Here is a 23,014-nt window from a genome sequence, read left to right on the forward strand (position 1 = left end):
ATTTCTAAACAAAATAGTCATTTTGAACCAAAAAGCAACAAACTTTTCATTTCAAAAATGTCAAAAGGGGACAGCTGGACCATTTCAAAATGGGAAAATCATGGAAACTGACCTTGTCTTGCAAGGTGTTTAGATTTTTGATGACTCGGTATTTTTTGCCTGAAAGGCGTCTTCTCAGAAAATTCCCCGACTGTCTCTAGTTTCAGAACCTTCAGCAGTAGGCATGTCCAACGGGTTTAGGTGACTCTTCCCTTCCCCTCCTACCGACTGTTAGCATTGCTTCTAGTCAGGTAATCTCCCTGGTTGGATGCTTCTGGAGGAGATTTATTTTTTGCAGGACAGAATTTTGTTTATTTAGCTGCTCCTATAAAGACTTTCATTCCAAGACTCTCAAGGCCACAAAATATCCTTAAGCTTTCCCATTGGCTGCTAAGATAACCAATGAAGGGCATCATTTTATTCCCTGACCTGTGGGCATGTGTAGGCTGAGTTAGCCAATGCATAAAAACTCCAGTGCCTGAAACGGTGCCTCCGTGTGAGAGACTGGAGCACTGAGATTGAAATATTGAAAGCGTTGTGATGAGTTCGAAGACGGTAACACTGCCCTCTGGGGGAAGCATGCCTTTACTTGGCCTAGGGACCTGGCAGGTAAGCTCCATAGCAGCAATTCTCTGGTCTCATTTTCTTTCCAGACTAAGAAAACATCGGTAGCGTCCTGGCTCCCAGGGAACTAGGTGCTCACCCAAAGTTAATCTCATTGGAATGTTCCACACTTGGGGCAGAGTGGAGTTACTGGTGAGGCGTATCTGATGCTGTGGTGAGCAGCTGAAAGCTGAAGGGAGAAAAGCACTGTGGAAATACATCCTTAGCAAGCTTTCTGAACAGCCCGGGCCCCACAGGTGGCTGGATTAAACAGAGTGATTGTTGGGTTTTTGTGGGTTTTTTTAATTTTTATTTTTTAAATCCTCCATTTATGCTCTTCTAATTGTTCTTTAATTCCTGAGGCTGATCACTTGAGTGTGGATAGAGCGAGGGTGGAAATCTGTATGAAAGCAACGGGAAGCTTAAAAATTGAAACCCCTAAAGGCCTCTAAACACTAAAGCCATGTCACAGGATGGCCAGCCCCTTTAAATGAGGCAGGTCCAGCACATCTGTGTTAGAACAAGGGCTCCCAATTAAGAGGGTGGGGCAGCAGCTGGGACTACATAAAAGAGCCAGACTGTCCCTAAGGAAGGAGGAGAGGTAACTATGGGGCAGAAAGGTCCTGCAGGGACAAAGCCATGGGAGATGGTGCTCAATGAAAAGGGCAAGGAAGTACCCAGCAATAGGCCCTGATGCTGGGACAGAGAGAGTCAATGGGAGAATTCTCCTGGGAGCTGTAGCCCAGGGTGGGCTGAAGAATTGTTTGTGTGTGTTTGGCTTAGGTGTGGAGGATAACACTTTGTCTGGCAAGAGACTCTGGATGGGGCTGGCTATTCCCAAGCTTGGTGAGGAAGGCAGCGTCTTACAGGCCACTTTGTGTAACTCTGGCCATACCAAGGGGCTGGGAATTCAGTGTCAATATTCACTGCCACTGCCAGGCTGCCTTACCCTGCCAGCGTGATGCAAAATGGCCTCCAAGTAGGTCAGACTCAGACTGACAAAAGCAAAGAAAAACAGTTGACAGTTCTCGTTCCCAGGTTAACCCGCCTACATGGCATGCATGTACAGTCAGGGAGGGAATGGCCTGAGCTGGCCACCTTTACTTGGGCAATTCTCCTCCACATTAATGGTTGTGCTGTCAAAGTCTGCAGCTCTGGATCTAACATCGAGTGCTTTAATATTAAAGCTGGCCAGGAAGTTCCCCCTCCCCCCCCCTCATAAAAATGCTGTTAATATCCCATAAATATTTTCTGGGGTTGCACTAGAAAAAATATATATTTTACAAAAAAATAGATTTTCTGTGAACACTGATTTTTATTATGATTATTATTTTGGTCAGAAAAAATGTGATGGCAGATCCCTGGGCAGCTCTCTCTAACATACAAGATGCAGTGCACACACGGGTGAGCAAGTCAATATTGCAGGGAGAGTTTGTTGTGGGAGCAGGGGAGAGCCTGGGAACCACTCTCATTAAAGCAGGTTTGTGCCTTTAAGATGCATTTATGGACATCTAGCTCTGCTCAGAGGAGGTCTAATTGCCATGGTGCTTAAAAGGCTGGTGCGTCCATTCTAGTAGGGGGCCCGATTTTCCTAAGAGCCCCATTCTCCTTTAAGCACGTAGATGGAGAGAGGAAACGGGAGCTGCTGTTTGCTGAACTTGCCTTAAAGTCAGACCTGGACTGGAACCAGCTGGTGAACGTGTGCCAGGTGGGTCCATCTTTCTGCTCAGTCTACACAGCATAGAAAATGGTTACACCTGCAGCTAGCGAATCTGGCTCTTCAGCTCTGACTGTCCCAGTTGATGCTTTTCAGCTCACTCCATTCCCCGTGCACTGGCCAAATCAGCAGCTGTCACACGCCCAGCACTCTTGGAAAATAACCCTCATGCAGACCAGATCTTGGGCTAATCACTTAAACTTTCTCCTTCCTGTTTGGGGTGGGGAATGTATTTTTATGATGTTCGTACAGTGCCTAGCACAGTGGGGCGCTGATCTTGGTTAGGGACTCGAAGTGCTGCTACAAGACGAATCATTCTACTTGTCCACTAGCTATTAAATAACAGCAAACAGCTGAATATCAAATGGCTGCAAAGCTGCTGGGGATCTCTGGCCAAACAGGGTTCTTATGGTACAAAATATTATATCTAACAAGGGAACCCAAAGTCCTCTTTCCCCTGCTGTTCATGTTGGAACACTGGGTGTTCACTCGGTGCCTGGCTTGTCTGGCACCACGCTGGGTAGCAAGCAGTGGGCGCTGTGTGACCGTCTCTTTGTCAGACAGGCAAGATAAGACCATCTGCTTAACTGGAGATTTTCAGGGTGCACTGGATTTTTTTTAAAAAAAAGTTAATTACATGAAAATAATTCAAGTTCACATGGTTTCCTGTAGCTCAATCCATTTAAATTTCCTGACCACGGTGCCCGTGAGAGCTCGCACTGCAAAGCGAGCATTGCTCTAAGACACAATCGTCTTCCAACGAGCTATACGGACTTCTCATTGAAATCTCTTGTGTAGCACCTACCGAAAGAACACTGTTAGCATTAGTTGGAAGGGGAAGGAGAAAATGGTGCCACTGAAACAACACCTCCCAAAATAGCTGGAGGCTTCTGCTGAAATGGACAGCGCTGAAATAAGGAGCAAATTGGCATTTTAGTTGGTCAGTAGGCTTCAGAGTTAACCCACAATTGAGCTGAATAGGGCATCCACACCTCTTGAAACTACTGCTTTAGAAATATTGCTACCTGAAGACTCAGGAAGTCAGCACTGTGGAGGATCAGGCTGGGAAAAGTTTCTTCAACTATAAGGGGTTAAGTATCCGAGGGGTAGCTGTGTTAGTCTGGATCTGTAAAAAGCGACAAAGAGTCCTCTGGCACCTTATAGACTAACAGACGTATTGGAGCATGAGCTTTCATGGGTGAATACCCACTTCATCAGACGCATGTAATGGAAATTTCCAGAGGCAGGTATAAATATGCAAGCAAGAATCAGTCTGGAGATAATGAGGTTAGTTGACTCAGGGAGGGTGAGGCCCTCTTTTAGCAGTTGAGGTGTGACCACCAAGGGAGGAGAAACTGGTTTTGTAGTTGGCTAGCCATTCATAGTCTTTGTTTAATCCTGAGCTGATGGTGTCAAATTTGCAAATGAACTGAAGCTCAGGATTAAACAAAGACTTTGGGGGATGTTTTATTTTTCTGAGTAAAAATCCAAACGTTCACTGGGGATGGGACCCAATTCCCAAATTGCTCTAGTTAATAGAGCAGAAGCTCAGGTCCTGGAGGCAAAATGGCTGGTTTTGGATATGTGGGACAATCCATGCTGTATTAGCCCATTGTTCTATCTTGTCTCAGACTTTGCATTTTCCCACTAGCTCTTGGCTCACACTAAAATCCCAAATCCACCATCCATAAGTTTTGGAGACCGATCCAGACTGTGTGGCTTGGGGTCATTTCTTGGCACCACTTTGGTATTTGGCCTACGCTTAGCTGGAAATCTGATTCACTATAATGACAAAGAGGAGAAGCAGTGGTTAGTATAGGTTGTGGAAGACCTAGATCCAATTCCTGCTCTGCTGCAAACATCCTGTGAGAACCTGGGCAAGTTGGCTTAGCCTCTCTGCCTCAGTTTCCTCCATCTGTACAGTGGGAGTAATAGCACTGCCCTGCCTCACAGGTGGCTTGTGAGGCTAAAAATATGAAAGGTTGGGAGGTGCCCACACCCTACAGTGGTGGGAATCAGATAAGTACCTCACTTAGATAGCCATGGAAATCACACAGGGTCAAAATCAAATTCCAAGCATGAAATGATTAATTTAGATGCTGTAGATGACCCATTGACTTCATTCTATAGAAAGCTTCCTATGCATCCTTAACGTCAGGGCTGGCTCCAGGCACCAGTGGAAGAAGCATGTGCCTGGGGCGGCACATGCTAAGGGGTGACTTTTTTTCTTTTTTCTTTTTTTTTGCTTCAGCATTTCGGGCAGCTGTCCAAGCGCCTTTTTTTTTTGTTTGGGGCCGCAAAAGTGGTAGAGCCAGCCCTGCTTAACATACTCCCACACAAAGACATCTAATCTGTCAGTGGTACAAAATGTGCCCTGTTAGAATTAACTCCATATTTGAGTTGCTTAATGTGCAGCACTGAAATCGCCTGCGGCTTGTTCCACTGAGTGCGGGGACAGTAGTAACAACATTACACCCTTGAAGATCAGCTCAAGGAAGCGGGTCTGCACTGTGATTGCTGGGTCTGTGTCCAGCCCCTTCCGGGACTGGGAAGCTGGCACAAGGAAAAGCAACAAAGCTAATGAGTAAATGCCGCTGTCCCTGCCTCACTTCAATTTGCTCCCCTCTCTCCCTGTAGCGAGTTGCGTCTTGGTGAGTTTACTTCTCAGCTTTGGCTAACTTCCGTCTTGTCAGTCATTAGGGATTCTCCATGTTTAAGCATTAGCCCAGCCAGTTGGATCGGAGTAGCAGCTCTCTGGCGGCACAGAGTATTTGAATTACCAGTGGCTGCCCCAGACGAGGGGACATAGGGTGCTCCCCCTTCTTTACTGAAATTTTGAGAAATATTGAGAGTGGCAAATACCTCCCTTGGGGCTTCCGTTCAGCCATGTGCTTCCCCCCCCCAAGAGCCAATGCATGAGCAGCTCCTGTGAGAGATCGGGGATGGGTAACACTCCTCTAGGGTGCAAGCCGGCAAGATGCTTGAGCTCTCCGGTGCAGGGCTGGTTTCACAAAAGGGCTTAAGTGCCTGAGTGTCTCTTTAGGTGCCAAAGGCCAACAGCTCGGCACCACAGACCTTCACAAAATCACGGCTCAGCTGCCACCTAACCCTGGAGGTGCCTACATTTCTGCCAGTGGCATTTGCAAAGGCAGTAAATCCTGATGCCACTCCAGGGCTAAAAAGCTGCTCGGAGCCCACGCTCATGCCTAAACCCCAATGGGATTCTCCAGTTAGGAATTCCTTAGCCTAGCTTGCCTGCTGGGCTTGATCTGGTAGATCTGCTCCAAGCACGCCAAACCCACACACAAGCCAGTTAGGCCGCGGTGTGTGGCTGTGTCGATCAGTAACCTAGTGGCCAGGGCACTCACTGGTGGTGTAGGAGACCCAGGTTTGAAGCCCTGCTCTGCCAGATCTGTAGCGAGGGCTTTAACCTGACTTTCCTACCTACCCCATGAGAGCCCTGTGGTGTGGATGCGGGGGTGGGGGAGCTTTTCTCTCTCTGCTTTTTCCTGAGAAAGGGCTCAGCTGGTTTAGGCATTTAACTCCCAGAGAGGGTTTACAACTGAGGATCCAGAGTGGAGAGAGACCCCGCCCTCTGGCCTGTCATTCAAGTGCCTGAGACCCAGACCAATGGGAGTTAGGAACCTGGCTCGCTTTGTGGATCTGGGGCCTCTCCTTTTCCTCTGCATTTCATGCCAAGCTTACATAGGCTGCTCCCTGCTCAGCACTTTAGCTTCTGAGAACCCCTGGGTAAGGTGCCCAACTTTCACCATGCGATGTGTGAGGAGCCCTGGCACCTAGCAATTCGCTACTGCAAAGCTCAGCATTGCAATGCCCCAGGCCTACTGTGAATCTAGCCCCATGTGCTCTTGACTCCATTGAAGTTGGTGAGGCTTGCGGGTGCTCCACACAAGCTGGGATCGAGGCCTGAGCCTGCAGCATGCTGATTCCACAGCAGCGTCCTCGCAGTGAGTTGAGGGTGCAGAGTATGTTCCAAGGGGCACGTGGTCCCTTTCTGGATGAGGCCTCTAGACCAAATCTAAACCAAGGTGGCTTGAATCGAAAGCAACTGATTGGTCAGGCAGAGGGCTCTGGTTTGAATGAAGCTGAAGCTTAGCACAGAGACAGGTTGAAAGCAGAACCCCGGATCCAGACCATGCTGAGTTTTGCATCCCAACTCCAACCGAGCCAACATGAACACATCAGCCTTTGGTTCAATGTAATCTTAGCCCATTTCCTCCAGTCCTCTCCCTTTGTGCGTTTACAATCAAAGCTGCCAAAACAAGAGTGTACTCAAACCCAGAAGCCCAAGGGCCTAATGACCAAGGGGCATTAGAGACTGGCACAAACTGAATTTCAGTGCTATTGCTGGAGTTCAAATAGAGTTTAAACCCTGCGTGGCATCTCACGGTCTTTTCAGACAGCAAACTCATGTCAGCTCTGGCAACACAGGCTCTCTCACAGCCCAGCGGCTAGAGCTGTCCCTTTCCCTGCAGATATGCTAGAGGTTTGATGAGGATCTGCCGTTGTATTACCAGGCAGGGAAGGCAGCAGCATTCTGGGCTGCAGTTGGGTATTTCTGGGTCTTTTCCAAGGGGCAGTTCAGAATCTGGGCAATGCAATCTTATTTATTTATAACCCATTACTAATTCCTTGGGTTATGGACACTGCCATTCTCAGTCACATCTTTGCTAGACTTTTTCAGCTCAGGGTCACTGACTCGCTCGAGGTACAGAACGCATTTGTAAATACTAGTCAGGATGTTCCCCTCACACTTGATCCGAGTGGCACATGGTTGTAGTTTACCGTCAGCTGATCCCTCGAGATAGCGCTCTTGAAGCAATCCTACTGGAGACAAGGCAGTAGTAGCTTTTATCTCCATGTAGCTAGTTGGGGTCAGCCCTGTTCCGCACCCTTCATCCATCAGGAGTTTACTACATTGGGGTAAAAAAATAAAGCCCTGTGCCTTGTATCTACTTGGAATTTACATTGAAGTAGCGATCTCTGCGTAAATGCACCTCTTCTTGCAGTGAAGACATAGCACCAAGTAAACCACAAACATGCAGAGCCTTGATTAGATGTGTGGGGAGGGTCCATACTAGCCTTTACAAACATGTTAAGTACCATTGCCCCCTTGGTCCCCGTCGTGAGGCAATTTTCAGAGTCCAGCAAGTCTCTTTTAGTTAGGAAAAGAAACTGACAATAGGTATTTGGTTGTTGGATCCTGTTTTGTTTACAAAGGCGGCACACACACAGTTTGCTTGTTTCCCTGAACGCAACAGAAACAAACAGCAAGCAGTTTCCTAGCTTTCAGTTTCCAAGCCTACCTTCAGCAGTTCCAGGCCACAAGGAGCTAGCTCTCTCTCTCTGCTCCCCCAAACAATTGCTTCTCTCGGTGTCTGCTTGCTTTCTATGCACACCCACACCCACACCCACCCTTACCAAACAATTGCTTAGGCCTAGCCTCTATGTTTGCAATCAGGGAAGCCCACATGGTTCAGCTTCTGATCTTGCCATTGACTTGGGTGGTGGCTTCTACTGTTCCCATGTATCTCATGACATAAAGGGGCTTAATTGCTCCATCTACTGAGCCTGCTTAGCACACACTTTGGCTCTAACCAGGGGTCTGATTGTCTATAGATCAAAGATCATTAACATCCTCCACATTTTTGAGTTCACGGGCAGTCAATTTACAGGAGGCAGATACTCGAGGACCACATTCTAGACCCACTGAACTCCCATTGACTTCAGTGGTCCTAAGAAAGAGAAAGATGTTATGCATTTATTCTGCAACTTCCAATGTAAGGTGCTGGCTTGCCAGTGCTGAGAAGCGCTATCCTTTGCTTGTTCTCATTGGGTTCAATCAAAGCTGTTAAAAAAAATCAGCATTTACTGCAAAGTACAAGTGGGAGATGGCCAAGGTGTTCCTACAACTCTGGCAATCCTGACAGCCAAAGTGGCTCAAATGGGGTGTGAGTGGGCAGTGTGCAATTTAGAGCAAGCTTTGGTGCAACTGTAACCTGCACAGGGGGCAAGGAAGGATGAATATAAAGGAAGCACTAATTCTGTCATGTGATGAGTGGAACTCGAGAAAGAGGGTCAGGTTTCTGGAGGGATCTGATTTTGGGGGGCACCAGGGGCTTAGCAATGCATGCTGGGGCTAGGCTGCTGGTGCACAAACACCGGAGCTTGGGCATGTAACAGTGGCCTCTTAGGCATGTTTGATAAAGTCTTGTCTTTTGCATCTGTGCCTGCCTTCCTCCTCCCTTATTGTTAATGACACCCCTGGCCCTGGTCAGACCTTACTTACAAACTGTGAACCGATTTGAGCTAAAATCACTGCAAGCCGATAAACTGGGCAGCTCCTGGTGCCATTTCGGTCACTTTTCAGAGCACCTGAGCATTTTTGATGTTGAACATCATTATTTCTTTCCGCGAGCTGGTGGATCTTCTGCTCTTCCCTGAGGCATGAAGCTGAATAAGTCTCTTAACTTGAATCCTGGCTGGTCCAACTGCAGATGCTCTTTGTGTCTAATTCTTCCCTGAATGGTGTCAAGTGTTTGATGAGATCCTTCAGCAGTGAGTCCTACAGGCTAATCACGTACAGGACTTGCCTATACTACAAAATTGTGCCAATCAGAACTATCCTGGTACAATTTTGAAGTAATACAATTCCTCTATAAAGCACAGAGCAGCTTATTCCTTTTCTGTGTGGTTTTAACCACACTAAGGTAAAATTGCACCAAGCAAAACAGTTTGACTGGTCTCACTTTCAAGTGTTGATGAGGTCTTAATAGGTGGCCCTTCTGCAGCGATAGTGTTAGGCTGTACCAAAAAGAAGAGCCTGGAAAAACGGGGTGGGGGGTTGGATGAGAGGGAGAAAATGAGAGAAGGGACTTTAGGGGGTGTGGGGGACCAATTCCACTGGGCCCACACTGCTTTTGTTCGGAAACTTTTTTGCCAGAGTAGACCTGTTGGCAAATACTTGGATGTTATGTTCTATGAAAAAGCTAAAATCAACCAACCAACCAACCAATCAACCAAATGTTTTTCACTGACATTTTTTGGATTTTTTTTTTAATCCTGCTGTTTTTGTTGCTCAATAAATTTGACAACAGTGGGTTTTTTTTCTTGCAAACATCTCCATTTCATCCCAAAGGCATTTAAAACAAAACACAACAAACTTCAAACAGCTGACCCAAAGTCCACTGAAGTCAATGGGAGTTGTTCCATTAAGGATTAATCCATGAAACTATGTTGGCTACTGAAGTGTAGAAAGTGGCCAGAAAAACCGGTCCTTTTGGTAGCCCACTGGGCGACTGGGACCACAGGATAGATGTAGCTGCTCCCCAGGTCTGGTCCTTACTTTCACAAAGGATCCTGGGTCCCTGAGGCGGTTTTCATGTCTCCGTGCCAGGGCAGAGCTCCATTTGTGGTGGAGGGAAGCGGCGTCCCACTGAGGCCAATCGGGATCCATTTGCTTTGTTGTGCAATTAAATAATTATTGTCAGTTTAATCCTTTAATAAACTTGCCTGGGACACGGGACACTCGTGGGGTGCCCCAGGATTTTTTCAGCCTTGTCTCAGGATCTGCTGCACTCAGGAGACCCAAGAAAGTGAAAAGGAAATTAAGGTTGAATTCTGATGAAAGACTGCTGGGTTGGCAGCCCTGGAGATGGGATGTTCTCTGTCAGTCCCATGGGAGAGGTACAGGGCGGGTGTCATCTGTGCCAACGCACCATGCCATCCATGGCGCAAGCCCTGATCTTGTTGAATTGGTATTTTGGGATGAGAAGGGGCAAATTTCCAACCAGGGCCTGAGATCTAAAGCCCAGCGTTTGCACGCGAGAGTGTGGGAGACGGGAGAGGACAGCTAGAGAGAAGAGCAGGACATTGGGAGAACAGAGCTGCGGGTGCATGCAAAGCCTTGAAAGCAAGAGGATCTGGAAGTAGAGACGCACAGCAGGATGCTGGTGAGCGAGTGGGAGCTGGGAGAGGAGGGGTCGCTTGACTGAGGACTTTATCAGTGTTTTGGCTAGATGAGAGAGGGAGGCAGGGAGCCCACCCAACTACAGGCTCTTTCATGTACTGATCATCCGATATCGAGTGCAGATTAATCACTGATCGTTTTCAAGACCAAGAGAGCCCTGGCACTACAAGGGGTGGGTGCAACTGGGTTCAATCCACCCCAGGGATCCTGCCTCTTGGCATAACTCCTGCTGGGTCTACACTTCTCCCCACCTGCTTTCCCTTTGTTCCAAGGCAGGAACAACCGTGCATAAGTGCCGGTTAATCGGTTTGGGTCGGACGCCACATTTGCTCTTTGTCTCTGTGTTCTTTGCAGGCAGGGGCATGCCGGCCTCCACTCTTGGGTAAACACTTTAATTAAAGCAGGCTTGGTACAGAGCAGAGTCTCGGGGGCTCTGTTCCCCACCCAGCCAGGGTGCTGCTGAGTGTCAGCAGGATGCCATGGCCCAGAGCAGATGAACCTGTTTACAAGGTTGAGTTAATGCTCAGGCAGATGTTAACAGCCCAGGAAGTTAGTGGAAAGAGACCCATTGAATTCAGCGGACATAGGATCAGACTCCTTGTTTGAGAGAGAACATGGTAATTCTCGAAGGCTTTGCTGGGGCTGGTAGCAAAGAGAGAGGCAAAGAGTCTTAGCCTATTAGATGTGCGTGGATGTTTAGTGCAAACCCATGAACGGCAAGAGCACTTCGAAACTAATGTTTGAAGTGCCTTTGAGCCTATGGCTGTTGGTACTTTTGGCATATGAGCCCCCAGGGACCAGTGCAGCAGACGACCTTATTATCCCTGTCTGTGTATGTACCCAAAGCCCTTTTAGTCTCCAAGGCAACAAAATATTCCATGAGGCTTGGCTCTGCAAAGTTGCAGCTGAAGCTCTATTGCCTGGGGTGCCATGGGACCCTTTTAACAACCAAATGTGGGCTGGAGTGCCACTATGCACCTTAGCTGGAAGGCCTTCGTTTAACACCGACTTGGAAGGACGAGCACCACGTGTGGAGTTTGCAGCACCTAGCCGTTCCCTGCGGGTATCTCCTACCCAAGTGTGGACAAGGCCTGGCCCTGGGTTTGGCTTGACAGGTCCCAAGCTATTGAGCTGGTGTAAATCAGTGTAGCTCGTTCGCCCCAGGAGCGTGGCTCTGGGGAAGATTCGATAGCAAGTGGTGATGCGTCTATTGGTTTCTTTGCAGTCTCCCCCGGGGGCCGTTCAGGAAGCCGTGGAGGTAGCTTTAGATGCTGGATATCGGCACGTCGATTGTGCTTATTTTTACCAGAACGAGGCCGAGATCGGAGCAGCCTTTCAAAAGAAGTTCGGGGAAGGGGGGCTGAAGAGAGATGAGCTTTATGTGGTGAGCAAGGTGAGCCCCATTTTCCTTCCAAACAGAAGCCCAGGATTGCCAGTTCTTTCTAAGTTACCCCAAGACTTGGGATACTGGATGTTTGGTTTTTTTTCTCATGGCCTCTCCTCCTGGACTCATGATACAGTGAAAATTTCAGCCTCCGCTAAATAAAAAATGATTTCCTAGCCCTTTCAGTTATTCACAGAAGCTGCAAAATGACACCCCCTAAAGGCCAGAAGGCAAATAAGACCCTATGGCTTTTTAAGCCAATCTTATGGATTCTAGGAGGCCTGACTCATGAAGGCTTGATGTTGGCTGTACTGTATGCCTCGTGGATTGAAATGCAATTGTCAAACAGCTGCCACTCCCAGTGCAGAACAACTTTATTAAACTTTCTAACTTACTGGAGATGATCAAAAATGGACAATGGGACAGGTTTCCATTGCAAAATGCAATTTTGTCAAAATCTAAACCATTTTGCAGAAACATCTCAATTTTGGTGAAATTGCAATGGAAAAATGTCAAAACACATTGTTTCGACAGTCTCATTTCATTTAACTTCCACTTGCATATTTTTTGTGGTGTTCCAGACTGCATTATGTTGACCTTAGCAAAATGAAAAGTTTCAATGTTTCCAAATAGAAACTTTTCAGAATTTTCACCCTACTAGAAATTTCAATTTGTTGGAATTTTCCACAGCATTCAAATTCAGTTTTTTGCCCAGTAGTGCTCCATGCTCTTATATGCCATTCGATAGTTAATAGAATTAGTGCTATCTACATTTCACTTTTGTGGAGCACACCTATAGCTACTATAGAATCATAGAAATGTCAGGCTGGAAGGGACCCTGAGAGTCATCAAGTCCAGTCCCTTGCACTGAAGCAGGACCAGGTAAACCTTGACTGTCCCTGACAGGTTTTGTCCAACCTGGTCTCAAAAACCTCCAGCAAGGGGATTCCATGACCTCCCTTGGAAACCTGTTCCAGGGCTTATCTACCCTTAGAGTTAGAAAGATTTTCCTAATATCTAACCTAAATCCTCTTTTCTGATAGTTTAACCCATTACTTTTTGTCCTACCTCCAATGAACATGGAGAACAATTGATCACAGTCCTCTTTTAACCACCCTTCACATATTTCAAGACTGGTATCAGGTCCCCCCTCAGTTGTCTTTTTTCAAGACTAACCTATATTTATGATATTATCTCAGACTTTGTTTATGATGCAAGTAACAAAGGCCCATGGTAGGTTCCTACAACAATAAGCAGCAATGGAATGCTAAATAGAAGAGATTCCCAAACTGGGTGTACCTGAGAGCTGATTGGTCACATGGTGCTGGTTCCTCCTCCTGCCCTCTTGCTGAGAAGAGCAGACCAATAGGAGCAGGGACATGGAATGAAGAGCAACATTTGACTTGTTGCTTTAAGGTCCAGTAGGGACACACCATTTGTATAGAGTAAAATGCTGGGGAAAGGGATGTTGGTTTTGCTCTTAGAGAGGAAGGATGGTGCTGGGGTGAAGCCACTGGCCTGGGATTCAGGAGATCTGGCTTTGGTTCCTGGCTCTGTCACACCCTCCCTCTCTCTGTGCCTCGGTTCCCCATCAGTACAGCTCATTATACTCCCATTCTCCTACTCTTTGTCTCACCATGCCCCCATATCACAGAGACAGCCTGGTCCCATAGAACAGACAGTGGATTGGGAGTCTAGAAACCTGGGCTCTATCCCTAACTCTGCCACTGACCTGCTGTGTGACCTGGAGTAATTCCCCGCCCCTCCACATTTCTCAATTTGAAAATTCTGCTGAATTTTTAATTGTCAAGAGGCACAACAAGGAAGGCTGGGTTGTCTCTCCATGGCAGGTTGATAGCCCCTGAGTGTGTTGTCTGGTTTTCTCTTGCATTTCTAGGAAGCATGTTCTAGTGGCTAACATGCAAAGCTGGGACTCAGGATTACTAGGTTCAACTCCCAGTTTAACTACAGACTTACAACATGACCTCGGGCGAGTCACTTGATAGACCCTGGGCCTCAGTTCTTCCTGTGTCACATGGAACTAACAGCACTGTCCTGCCTCACAGGTGCGTGAGGTGCTCAGATATTATGGTGATAAGATAAAGGTTCTGTTGCACCTTCCATCCAAGTAGCTACAAGGGCTTTAGAAACATGGAATAACTGGGCCCCATTGCTTGACTTCCATGGCTGGATGGCATAAGCCGACAGAGAACTTGGCTCATGTAGTCACAAGGTACTCATAGGAGACAGATAAAGGATAGCTTCCCTGGCAGCTAGAACGCTGCCACACAGCAACTGTTTAACAGCAAAATAATCTAGGCTGGGAAATGAAGAAAATGAGAGGATCTAGTTGAATTGTAGGGAAAATCGAGGGTAATCGGGTGTTGGGCAGTGTGTTACTGTAGATGGGTCTTCTGGATGGAACATAGAAGAGTCATCCTGACCAGGCATGAACAATGAGAATCTCTTCACAATTTTGGTAAGAGGAGGGGGACTTGTGAGAACACCAGGGCTAAACTCTATTGGAGTAATTACACTTACTGCTGCAGGGGCGGCTCTAAGTATTTTGCCGCCCCATGCACGGCAGGCAGGCTGCCCTTGGTGGCTTGCCTGCAGGATGTCCCTGGTCCCGCGGATTCAGCGGCAGCCTGTGGGAGGTCCGCCGAAACCGCGGGACCAGCGGACCCTCTGCAGACATGCTGCCAAAGGCAGCCTGCCTGCCGCCCTCGCGGTGACCGGCAGAGCGCCCCCCGTGGCTTGCTGCCCTAGGCATGCGCTTGGCGTGCTGGTGCCTGGAGCCGCCCCTGTACTGCTGAATTGGATGTGCCCTGACTCAGCAACAGCAGAGCAGTGGAGTCTCCTATCCAAGTCGTGACCTAGCCTCGTTCTCCTTTGTGCTCAGGAGCCTAAATGGCCTCCCCATGACTGGAATAGTGGGAGCAGGGTCAAGCAAAAAGGCTGGGATATTCACTGTCTAGAAAGGCCCCATGCAGACCTTGCTGATGCTACATCATCCATCTGAAAAAAATCCAGTGCCCCTGCCTTTCTTTAGCACTTCCTTCTATTGCAATAACTCTGACAGAGGTGGTGGGCGTTCCCCAGGGATGGATGGGCCAGCTGGGATGTTTGATGCCTCGCCACTCGTTAATTCTTGGCAAGTCAGGCCAGTACCCTCAGCAGTTCCAGAGATGCACATGGGATGCTTCCCCTTAGAAAGTGGCTCTTGGTCTGTTCCCCTGCAGAATATCCGTGGGGAGCTCATGCCTCAAAAGGACAGGTTGCTTCTGCAGTTGGATGTGGATTATGTGGACACCTGGAGGGTAAGAGGCAGCAGATCAGGCCAAGTGCAATGATGTTCTTTGGGGGTCACGAGCAGGAACAGAACCTGGGACTTATTACGCCTCAGCCCAAGCTGCTACCACGTGAGCTAAAGGCACAGTAGCAATAGAATATGGCACCTGAGCCACATGGAGGTATTTAGGATGGAGGGGGTGTCTCTAGGGTTCCTGGAAGGGGTCCCTTACCAGAGGAAGCCCTGATTCCCACCTCCTGCATGCCTCGGTGACGTGCACCACTGATGGATGCCATAAGCACACAGCGCCTGATCTAAAGCCCTTTGCAGCCAGTGGGAAGACTCTCATTGGCTTTGACGGGCTCTCCCATAGCACACAGTAAGCAGTGAGGAAAGAGCAGCGTAGGCTGCCCATCCCCCTCCAGTCATAACGATCTCCATGGCTGGCTCACGTTCCTCGCATATATTTCCCATCAGCAGCCTCTGCTGTCTAGCTGCAAGAGACCGAGAGACAGGCTGAACGCGCCTGCCGCTGTAGCAACTGGTAATTACCAGCGAGGTTAAGAGCCACGAGCTGGGGCAGGTTTTTAGTCTGGCTGGAGATAATGGAATGGCCTCATTTAAAATGTACAAAGGCTCCGAGAAGGAGCTAATGCATCACGGGAGGAGACAGGCCGTGCTCACGTGCCGACAGAAATATTTTTAAACCCGTTCCGAATGGGAACTAGAGCTCCGATTCCAGTCAGCTCCCTTTCACCTCAGTTGTTCTGGGCGTGTGCAGAAGGCCAAATTCGGGCACATCACTGCAGCTTGTGTGGCAAAGCTGTGCTGTGCGGGTGCCCAAGGCGGAGGCTGCATTTTAAAGTGCTCCATTCTCGGCACTGCCTGAAGGCCCAACCTAAGTACGTGGAGAGATGGAGATCAGCCTCTTGAAACCGATTGATCACAGTCATCCCAGGAGCTGCACACTTACCCTATGTGGGCGTGGAGGACAGAATGGTGGGGAGGACAGTCGGGACCCTCTTCTGCCAATGTAAGCACAGGGGCAAGATCTTCTGTGGCACATGAGAGCACCAATCGCTTGGCCTGGTCCATGCGCCTGGGCCCACCTCCTCAAAGGTATACAGGCACCAGTGCCTCACTCCCTTGGAGGATGTGGGCTGACGTCCCTAAGGAAGTGGTGGGCTTTGACACAGGTGCTGAGCGCCCACAGCTCCAGGTGAAGCCGGTGGCAGCTGCAAGCATTCCAGCACCCTGGCAAAGCCAGCCAGTGCATTGTCAGTCGCCCGTTATTCCAGCAGCCCCCTGGGTTTCCCCAGCTGTGCAGGCCCAGCCCGTGACCTGCTGCACAGAATCATAGAATATCAGGGTTGGAAGGGACCTCAGGAGGCAGGGCTGGCTCCAGGAGTTTTGCTGCCCCAAGCAGCCCAAAAAAAAAGAAGGCCTGATTGTGATCTGCGGGAGGTCCTTTGCTCCAAGTAGGAGTGAGGGACCCTCTGCCAAATTGCCGCCGAATAGCTGAAAGTGCCGCCCTGCTCCGGACTTGCCGCCCCAAGCACCTGCTTGATAAGCTGGTGCCTGGAGCTGGCCTTGTCAGGAGGTATCTAGTCCAACCCCCTGCTTAAGGCAGGACCAATCCCCAACTAAATCATCCAGCACCTCTTTGTTTTTCTGGCAGGCAATGGAGAAGCTGGTGGATGAAGGCCTGGTGAAATCAGTTGGGGTTTCCAACTTCAACGCCTCCCAGCTGGAGAGGCTGCTGTCCGTGTGCAGGATCAAACCTGTGATTGGGCAACCTGTGAGATACACCTGTAACAATGTCATTTGCCGTGGTGGTAGAGGCTGGTCCCTGAATATGAGAGAGACAAGGCAGGTGAGTCTCTTTCAGCTCTGTGCAGCTCGAAAGCTTGTCTCTCTCCCGCTCTGCCTGTAGCAATGGTATCTGCGTTCCGGGGAGTGCTTATGCTAGCTTTGCATCGGGCTGCTTATAGTTGCAAATAATAATTGGGAAGCTACTGCTGTGTCGTCCTCTGTACTGTGCTAAGCAGACTTTTGAGTGCTGCATTAAGCACCCAATGACTGGGTTCGCAGCTTGGGCAGAGCCAGAGAGGTTGTGCTCGTTCTTTGAGGGTTTGGCCCCAAAAGGGATTCTTTTTATCCCAGAAGCACAGAGCCCAACCAAGCTTGGGACCCCACTGTGCTCAGTGAGAGACAGTTCCTGCACTGAAAAGCCAGCAGTCCAAATAGACAAGCCGGGCGAAGGGGAAACAATCATGGAGAGGAGAAAGTTACTTGCTCAAGGTTAGTGGCACAACTGGGAATAAACCCCAAATCTCATGGCTCCAAATTGCCCCTAATTAGGACAAGCTGCATCTTAACGTGAGGGCGGGGCGTGGTGTGGAGAAGGCTGAGAACCACTGGCCTAATCACTTAGATTCTGCCTTCCTGCGGCCTATCATGTGTCCCTTCTCCAAGGCAGCCGCTGTCACTGGCCAATAGCTAACACTGCAGAAGGAGGCCCTGGGGAATGCTCTGAAGGGGGATTGATCGGGCCTGACCTGGCAGAAATCTGCAGCCTGAGTCTTGCTTCCCCTCTCTTAGGCCAGGGTGTGGAGGAAGGAGGCTGCATCTGATGCTCGGTCCAGCATACTGGGAGAAATATGTGGGATTCGCAGAGAAGAGAAGACTTGCCCAGGGCAGGAGGAAGGCTCATCTGACCCTGGGGCTATGGAGGCTCCTATGATTCAGCAAACCAGGCCCCAGCTTTGGGCTTTCCAATGAAAGCTGCACCCGTCCCTCCTAGGGAAGGACTTCCGGGCACTTCAGAGCCCACTCCTGAGCACCTTGAGGCAATGGGACAGGGGCATGAGATACAATAACTGTTTCTCCACCAGGTGGAGCTGCACCCCTACCTGACCCAGCCCGAGCTGGTAGAGTACTGCAAGTCTAAGGGGATTGTCCTCATTGCATACAGTCCCTTCGGCTGCCCTGCCCTGCCGAGTCACCCCTAACATGCGCCCTCGGAGGGTAGATCTAAAGCAGTGGGCTATGCTGGAGGGTGAATACACACAGGACCCAGGCGGCGCTGTTGTCAGTCCTGTCTGCTTGTTAACGTTCAGAGATCAGCGTTTCCCCCCACTAGGGAGCCGGATTCCAGTCTGGCTCAGGTATCCCTGGGGGAACCTCTGCCTGCGTTCCAGAAGGAGCAACTACCTTATGAGCGTGGGCGCCGGAAGGAAGCCAGGGTGGCTCTTAGATCCCGGGGCAAGGTTTGCACGGCCGTTAGAGGAACACGGTACATGTGTGATCTGGAGTCACGGACTCCAGTGATGTTGGTTTCTCAGAGCAGAACCGTGCTCCAAAAGTCACCTGTAAAGGGAGAATGGCCAGTAAGCTAATCAGAGAAGAGTGGGAGGTAGAAGGGGTGGGGGTCCTGCTACTCCACAGGTCATGCTGAGGACTCAGAAAGCACCTCCTGGGGACAGTAAATGCCCACAGCACACAGCTGTAGCACAAAGGGGCAGTTCTGCCCTGAACTGGCATTGTAGGACTTTGTGTTGACTGTCTGGCAAAAGGAGTGAGTGTGAGCTGGAGGTCTGAAAGGTGTTTCTGTAGCCTGGACTGGCTGTGAGATACAAGCTGGTTCCTCTTCCTTCGTGGCTGGTAACCCTGGCCCACCCAGCCAAGGTCTGGCTGAGATCTTCGCTAGGCTAACTGGGCCGGAGTCTGCTGTCACTCCGGTTTGATTTCACTGACATGGGTGGAGTTGCTTGGCCCAATAGCATTTACTGGGTTCTTTTATCTTCATCAAGAGCCTGGCCAACATAACAGGGGTCCTTCTGCATGATGAGTTCTGGGGTGCAGCCCGCTGCATGGTGACAAAGCAGGGGAGAGGCTGAGTGAGCTGGGCCAGGGAGGGGCCCTGGCTGTTATTAGCAGCCAGTGTTTGCACAGCAGCACCAAGGGGCGTTTGTCCACGGCTCAAGGGGAGTGACAGAATCCCTCAGTTCCTTCCCTTTCCCATTTCTTCAGCCAGCAGCAGGAGGCTTTGCTGCCTCCCAGCGGTGTTGTGAATGCGACTCCCCACCAGCCTCCTGTTTGCAAAGTGCTGCCTGTTCTCCAAGAGCAGCAGCCATTGTTCAGGACTCTCCAAATCGTCTTCCCTTAGCCCTTTGGGGGAGAACAGCCCTGTGCCTCTCCTGGAGAATCCCACAGTGAATAAGATCGCTCAGAAGCATGGAAAAACCAGCACTCAGGTGAGGGGGGGGGGACAGCACTGGCTCTATTGGTGTTTTTCTTTGTAGACGTGCAACATCCTATCTAAGCTACACAGAGAGAGGGGGGTTCATGGGTGCAGTGTGGAAAAACGGGTCTCTCTGTCTCTTCACGCTGGCTGTGTTCCACCTGGCCACTGCACCAGCCACGGATCCTGGCTCACCAGCTCCTGTCCTTTCTGCAGGTTCTCATCCGCTTCCACATTCAGAGGGGCATCGCCACCATCCTGAAAAGCATCACCCCGGCCCGCATCGTGGAGAACACAGAGGTAATGGGGATGGCTAGCGAGCCGGGAGCCCTCTTCCGCTCCTGGCCTATGGCTGAGGTGTTACTGTCACCAGAGCAGGGTGAGACACTTCACACAAGCGACGGCTGGGGACTCGTACCAAAGCCGAGCTGTACCCAGCAGGATTTGAATGGCTAATTCAAGGGACCCTTAAGTATTGCTAGCCTGAGGTTTAGCCCCTCTGTTCAGGAATATGCTTGTAGGCCCTCAGCTTGGAGACCTAAGTGGGTTTGCTCCTTGTAGAAGACGCAACACAGAGCGAGGTCTGACTGTTAAACAGCCTGGGTTGGCATGCACAGGCCCCGCCCCCCCTTGTGAGAGGTGGCATGAGGCAGTACCTGGGAAACCTGTTACCAGAGTTTTTTGGAAGCCGTCACAGCGATTCTTGTCCCGGCTCCAGCTGTGACGATCTGGATGAAAACATGTCCAGGCCAGGGAAGCAGCTGTGGGAAGAGATTGTGGCCCAGACATCTGGGGTGGGATTTTTGTCCTTTCACTGAGGAGCTGAGTGAGTGGGCATGCCCATTTGGTAGAGCGGTGCTGAACAAATCCTCAGAGCTGGGCCCCCAACAAAAGATCTGCCCTTAGCCTCAGAGAGAGACCACATGCAAAATGTTTGGGCCTGTCTGCTGCGGGACAAGGCAGAGGGTGAATTTCAGCACAGCAGCTTGCCACACAGTAACCTCCCATGTGCGCACTGGGGAAGTCCCATGCCCACACCCTGCCCTTTCCCATATCCAGCCTCCTGGTACCACTCAGACTCCAAGGGCTGCATTTCCCAGCCTTACAGAATATCTGCCCGCGTCTTCCATGCTTTGCTATGGACTTGCGTCTCCCTGTAGACCTGGGAGCACAGAAAGCCCTGGCCTTGGATTCAAAGGCTGTTTCTTCTGCATAGGTATACGTCTTTCACCTGACACGCAAAGAAATCCAGACGCTGGAAGGACTAGACTACAACATGCGATTTATTAAATAAAACCTGCTGGGGTGAGTGGTTGAAACAGGCTCATCTAACAAAAAAAACGTAGCCTTCAGAGCCCGGCTAACAATATTACACAGGGAAGCTTGCTGGCTAGGAAGGAGTGGGTGCTTTCAGTCATGTGGCCCAGGGGCTAGTGCACTGGATGGGGATGCAGGAGACCTGGGTTCTCTTTCTAGCTTTGCCTCTGGCCTGCTGGGTGACCTGGGGCCAGTCACGTCCCACCCTCTGCCTCAGTTTCCCTCAGTGAAAAATGGGGATCATGATCCTTTGCTTTTCACCCACAGGGCTCGAGGCAGACAGGCGGTAGATATTCAGTAGCATCTACTCTTTAAGGATCTCAAAGCACCTTCCCAACATGCATTAACCCACAGTGAAGTAGGTAAGGGACCAAACCCAGCAGGGATTGTCCCCGTTAGCTTCAGGTGGGGTTGTTCCCAAGCCAGTGTGGGTCTCACCTGTTACAAAGGGAGCTGTTTCCTCTCTGATGCTAACCCATTCAGAGGCAAGGGATACATCACAAAGGTTAGGGCAGCACATTGATGCTCGAGTGTAATACGCACAGAGTATCGCTATTGTTTATTTAAGCACTGATGGTAGGCTTGGCCCCCGTGCAATACACACAATCAAATCTTCCCTTGTGGCAGGGCTCACAAATAAGGCCCCAGTCCTGAAATTGGAGAGGCCAGCATGGGACCCAAAGAGATTTCATCCGGGTGGAGGGCCGGGGTCGGTAGAAGCATAACCCAAGCTAGGAGAATATGGATTTGATGTTCTCTAGTGGCTGGTCCCCAGAATGTTTCAATCAGCTATAGAGCTGGTTAAAATATAAAGCTGTGTTTGTCTTTCTGAAAATATGAACAAAATGACCCCTACCCTGAAAACCTTGCTACAGAACTTCTGTCTTTTGACTATAGGAACATTAGAAAAAAATTTGCCTTCCTCCTCTTCCCTGTTTCCACTGAAAACAGGGAATGGCTCCCAAAAAGAAAACTTCTGGTTTTCAACAGCTGAAAAATTTTCAATCAAATTACATTTTCATTTTGATCAAAAAGCCATTTTTAATTGGGGAGGCAGCATTTTTGGTGAAAAAGGCTGACCAGCTAAGGCATGGGTTCTCAACCTTTTCCCTACTGGGTCCCCTCTACCATCTAATAAAATCTAGCTCCTTATATAACACCTTTCTGCAGTAGATCTGAGAGGTCCAGATTCATGAAGGTGCTTAAGCGTTCCAACATCTAAACCCTCCCCCCCCATGGGGCCCTGCCAACAAGTGGAATTCTCAGCCTGGAGCTTTGTGAATCTAGTCCAAAATGACTTGCTTCAGAATGATCCAAGCAAAACCCACACCTCCTGTGTCCCAGTCCACTAGGCCATGCTGCAGGAAGGGTAGGAGTTTCACAACCAAACTCTGTTGGCAGTAGGGTGACCAGGCAGCAAATATGAAAAATCGGGACCGGGGTGGCGGGTAGTAGAAGTCTATATAAGAAAAAGACCCAAAAATCAGGACTGTCCCTATAAAATTGGGACATCTGGTCACCCTAGTTGGTGGCCCACTAAGTTGAGCCTCTTTTCATCGTTAGAGGTTGATACTGCACAGGGGAAGCTAATGAGAGTTTTTCTATTGACTTAATTGGGAGCAAGATCAAGGCCCTTAAGTCTTTGAATGCAGCAGGGGCTAAAAAGCACGATTGGCTCATCTTTTAGTTGGAGAGATTCTGGGTTTAAACATCTCTGCTGGTGCAAGGTATCACTAGCAGATCCAGTTGCAGGGCGCCTGACGGAACAGAATGCCCCAGCAAATCCAGAGAGGGATGGGCTTAGTTTATTTGTGTTTCTTTTACTTAAACTCATGGGTTAATGCATTTTAAATTAAAGGTTTGAATTCCAGTAAAATTCCCTGCTTTGGCTATTCTTATCACATGTATAGAAGAGGTGGCTGGCTCCCTGCAGTGTTTGCTTCTTGAAAAAGTTCTATATGGAAGATTCTGAATGGTTGTGATAATTATTTACTTAAGATGTATTTGTCTTTTATTCCAGGATGGAGACACACAAACACTTCCCATTCAGTGACAAGAAATGGGAAGTCAATCCTGGAAGATCCAGTTCCCAGTAAATCAACTGCATGTATTGGCAAGCTTTTGAAATGATCCATATCAGCCTCTCAAAATCCTTATGAAAATGTACTAGGCAAGGTAAACTAAAATCTACTTGCCTACCTGTACACTGGGGCTGTAAGGTTCTTGGGAGGCTACGGGCCTACCCAGGGTGCTCTGCAAGAACGAGGCCCACACACACTGTGAGTTATTGGCTTTAATGAAGGCAAGGTGACACACCCGCAACGGGGATTCCTGGTGTTGCTGTCACAGAGGCGAGGAACCCAGCACACCGAAGCTCAGCCTGGTATGGAGTTCCCGTTGCAGGTGTGTCACTTTTCCTTCATTAAAGC

The 23,014-nt window shown here is 49.4% G+C and overlaps 1 protein-coding gene and 1 pseudogene across 2 annotated transcripts in view; both read left to right on the top strand.

Moving 5' to 3' along the window:
• Positions 1-23,014, top strand: part of TIA1 (TIA1 cytotoxic granule associated RNA binding protein) — a 222,085-nt gene that overhangs the window by 120,012 nt on the left and 79,059 nt on the right. The gene's annotated exons all lie outside the window — the stretch shown is intronic.
• On the top strand, positions 1,604-22,681 carry LOC127044671 (1,5-anhydro-D-fructose reductase-like; annotated as a pseudogene).

This window comes from Gopherus flavomarginatus, chromosome 2 (assembly GCF_025201925.1).
Source record: "Gopherus flavomarginatus isolate rGopFla2 chromosome 2, rGopFla2.mat.asm, whole genome shotgun sequence".
NCBI classification, from domain to species: Eukaryota; Metazoa; Chordata; order Testudines; family Testudinidae; genus Gopherus; species Gopherus flavomarginatus.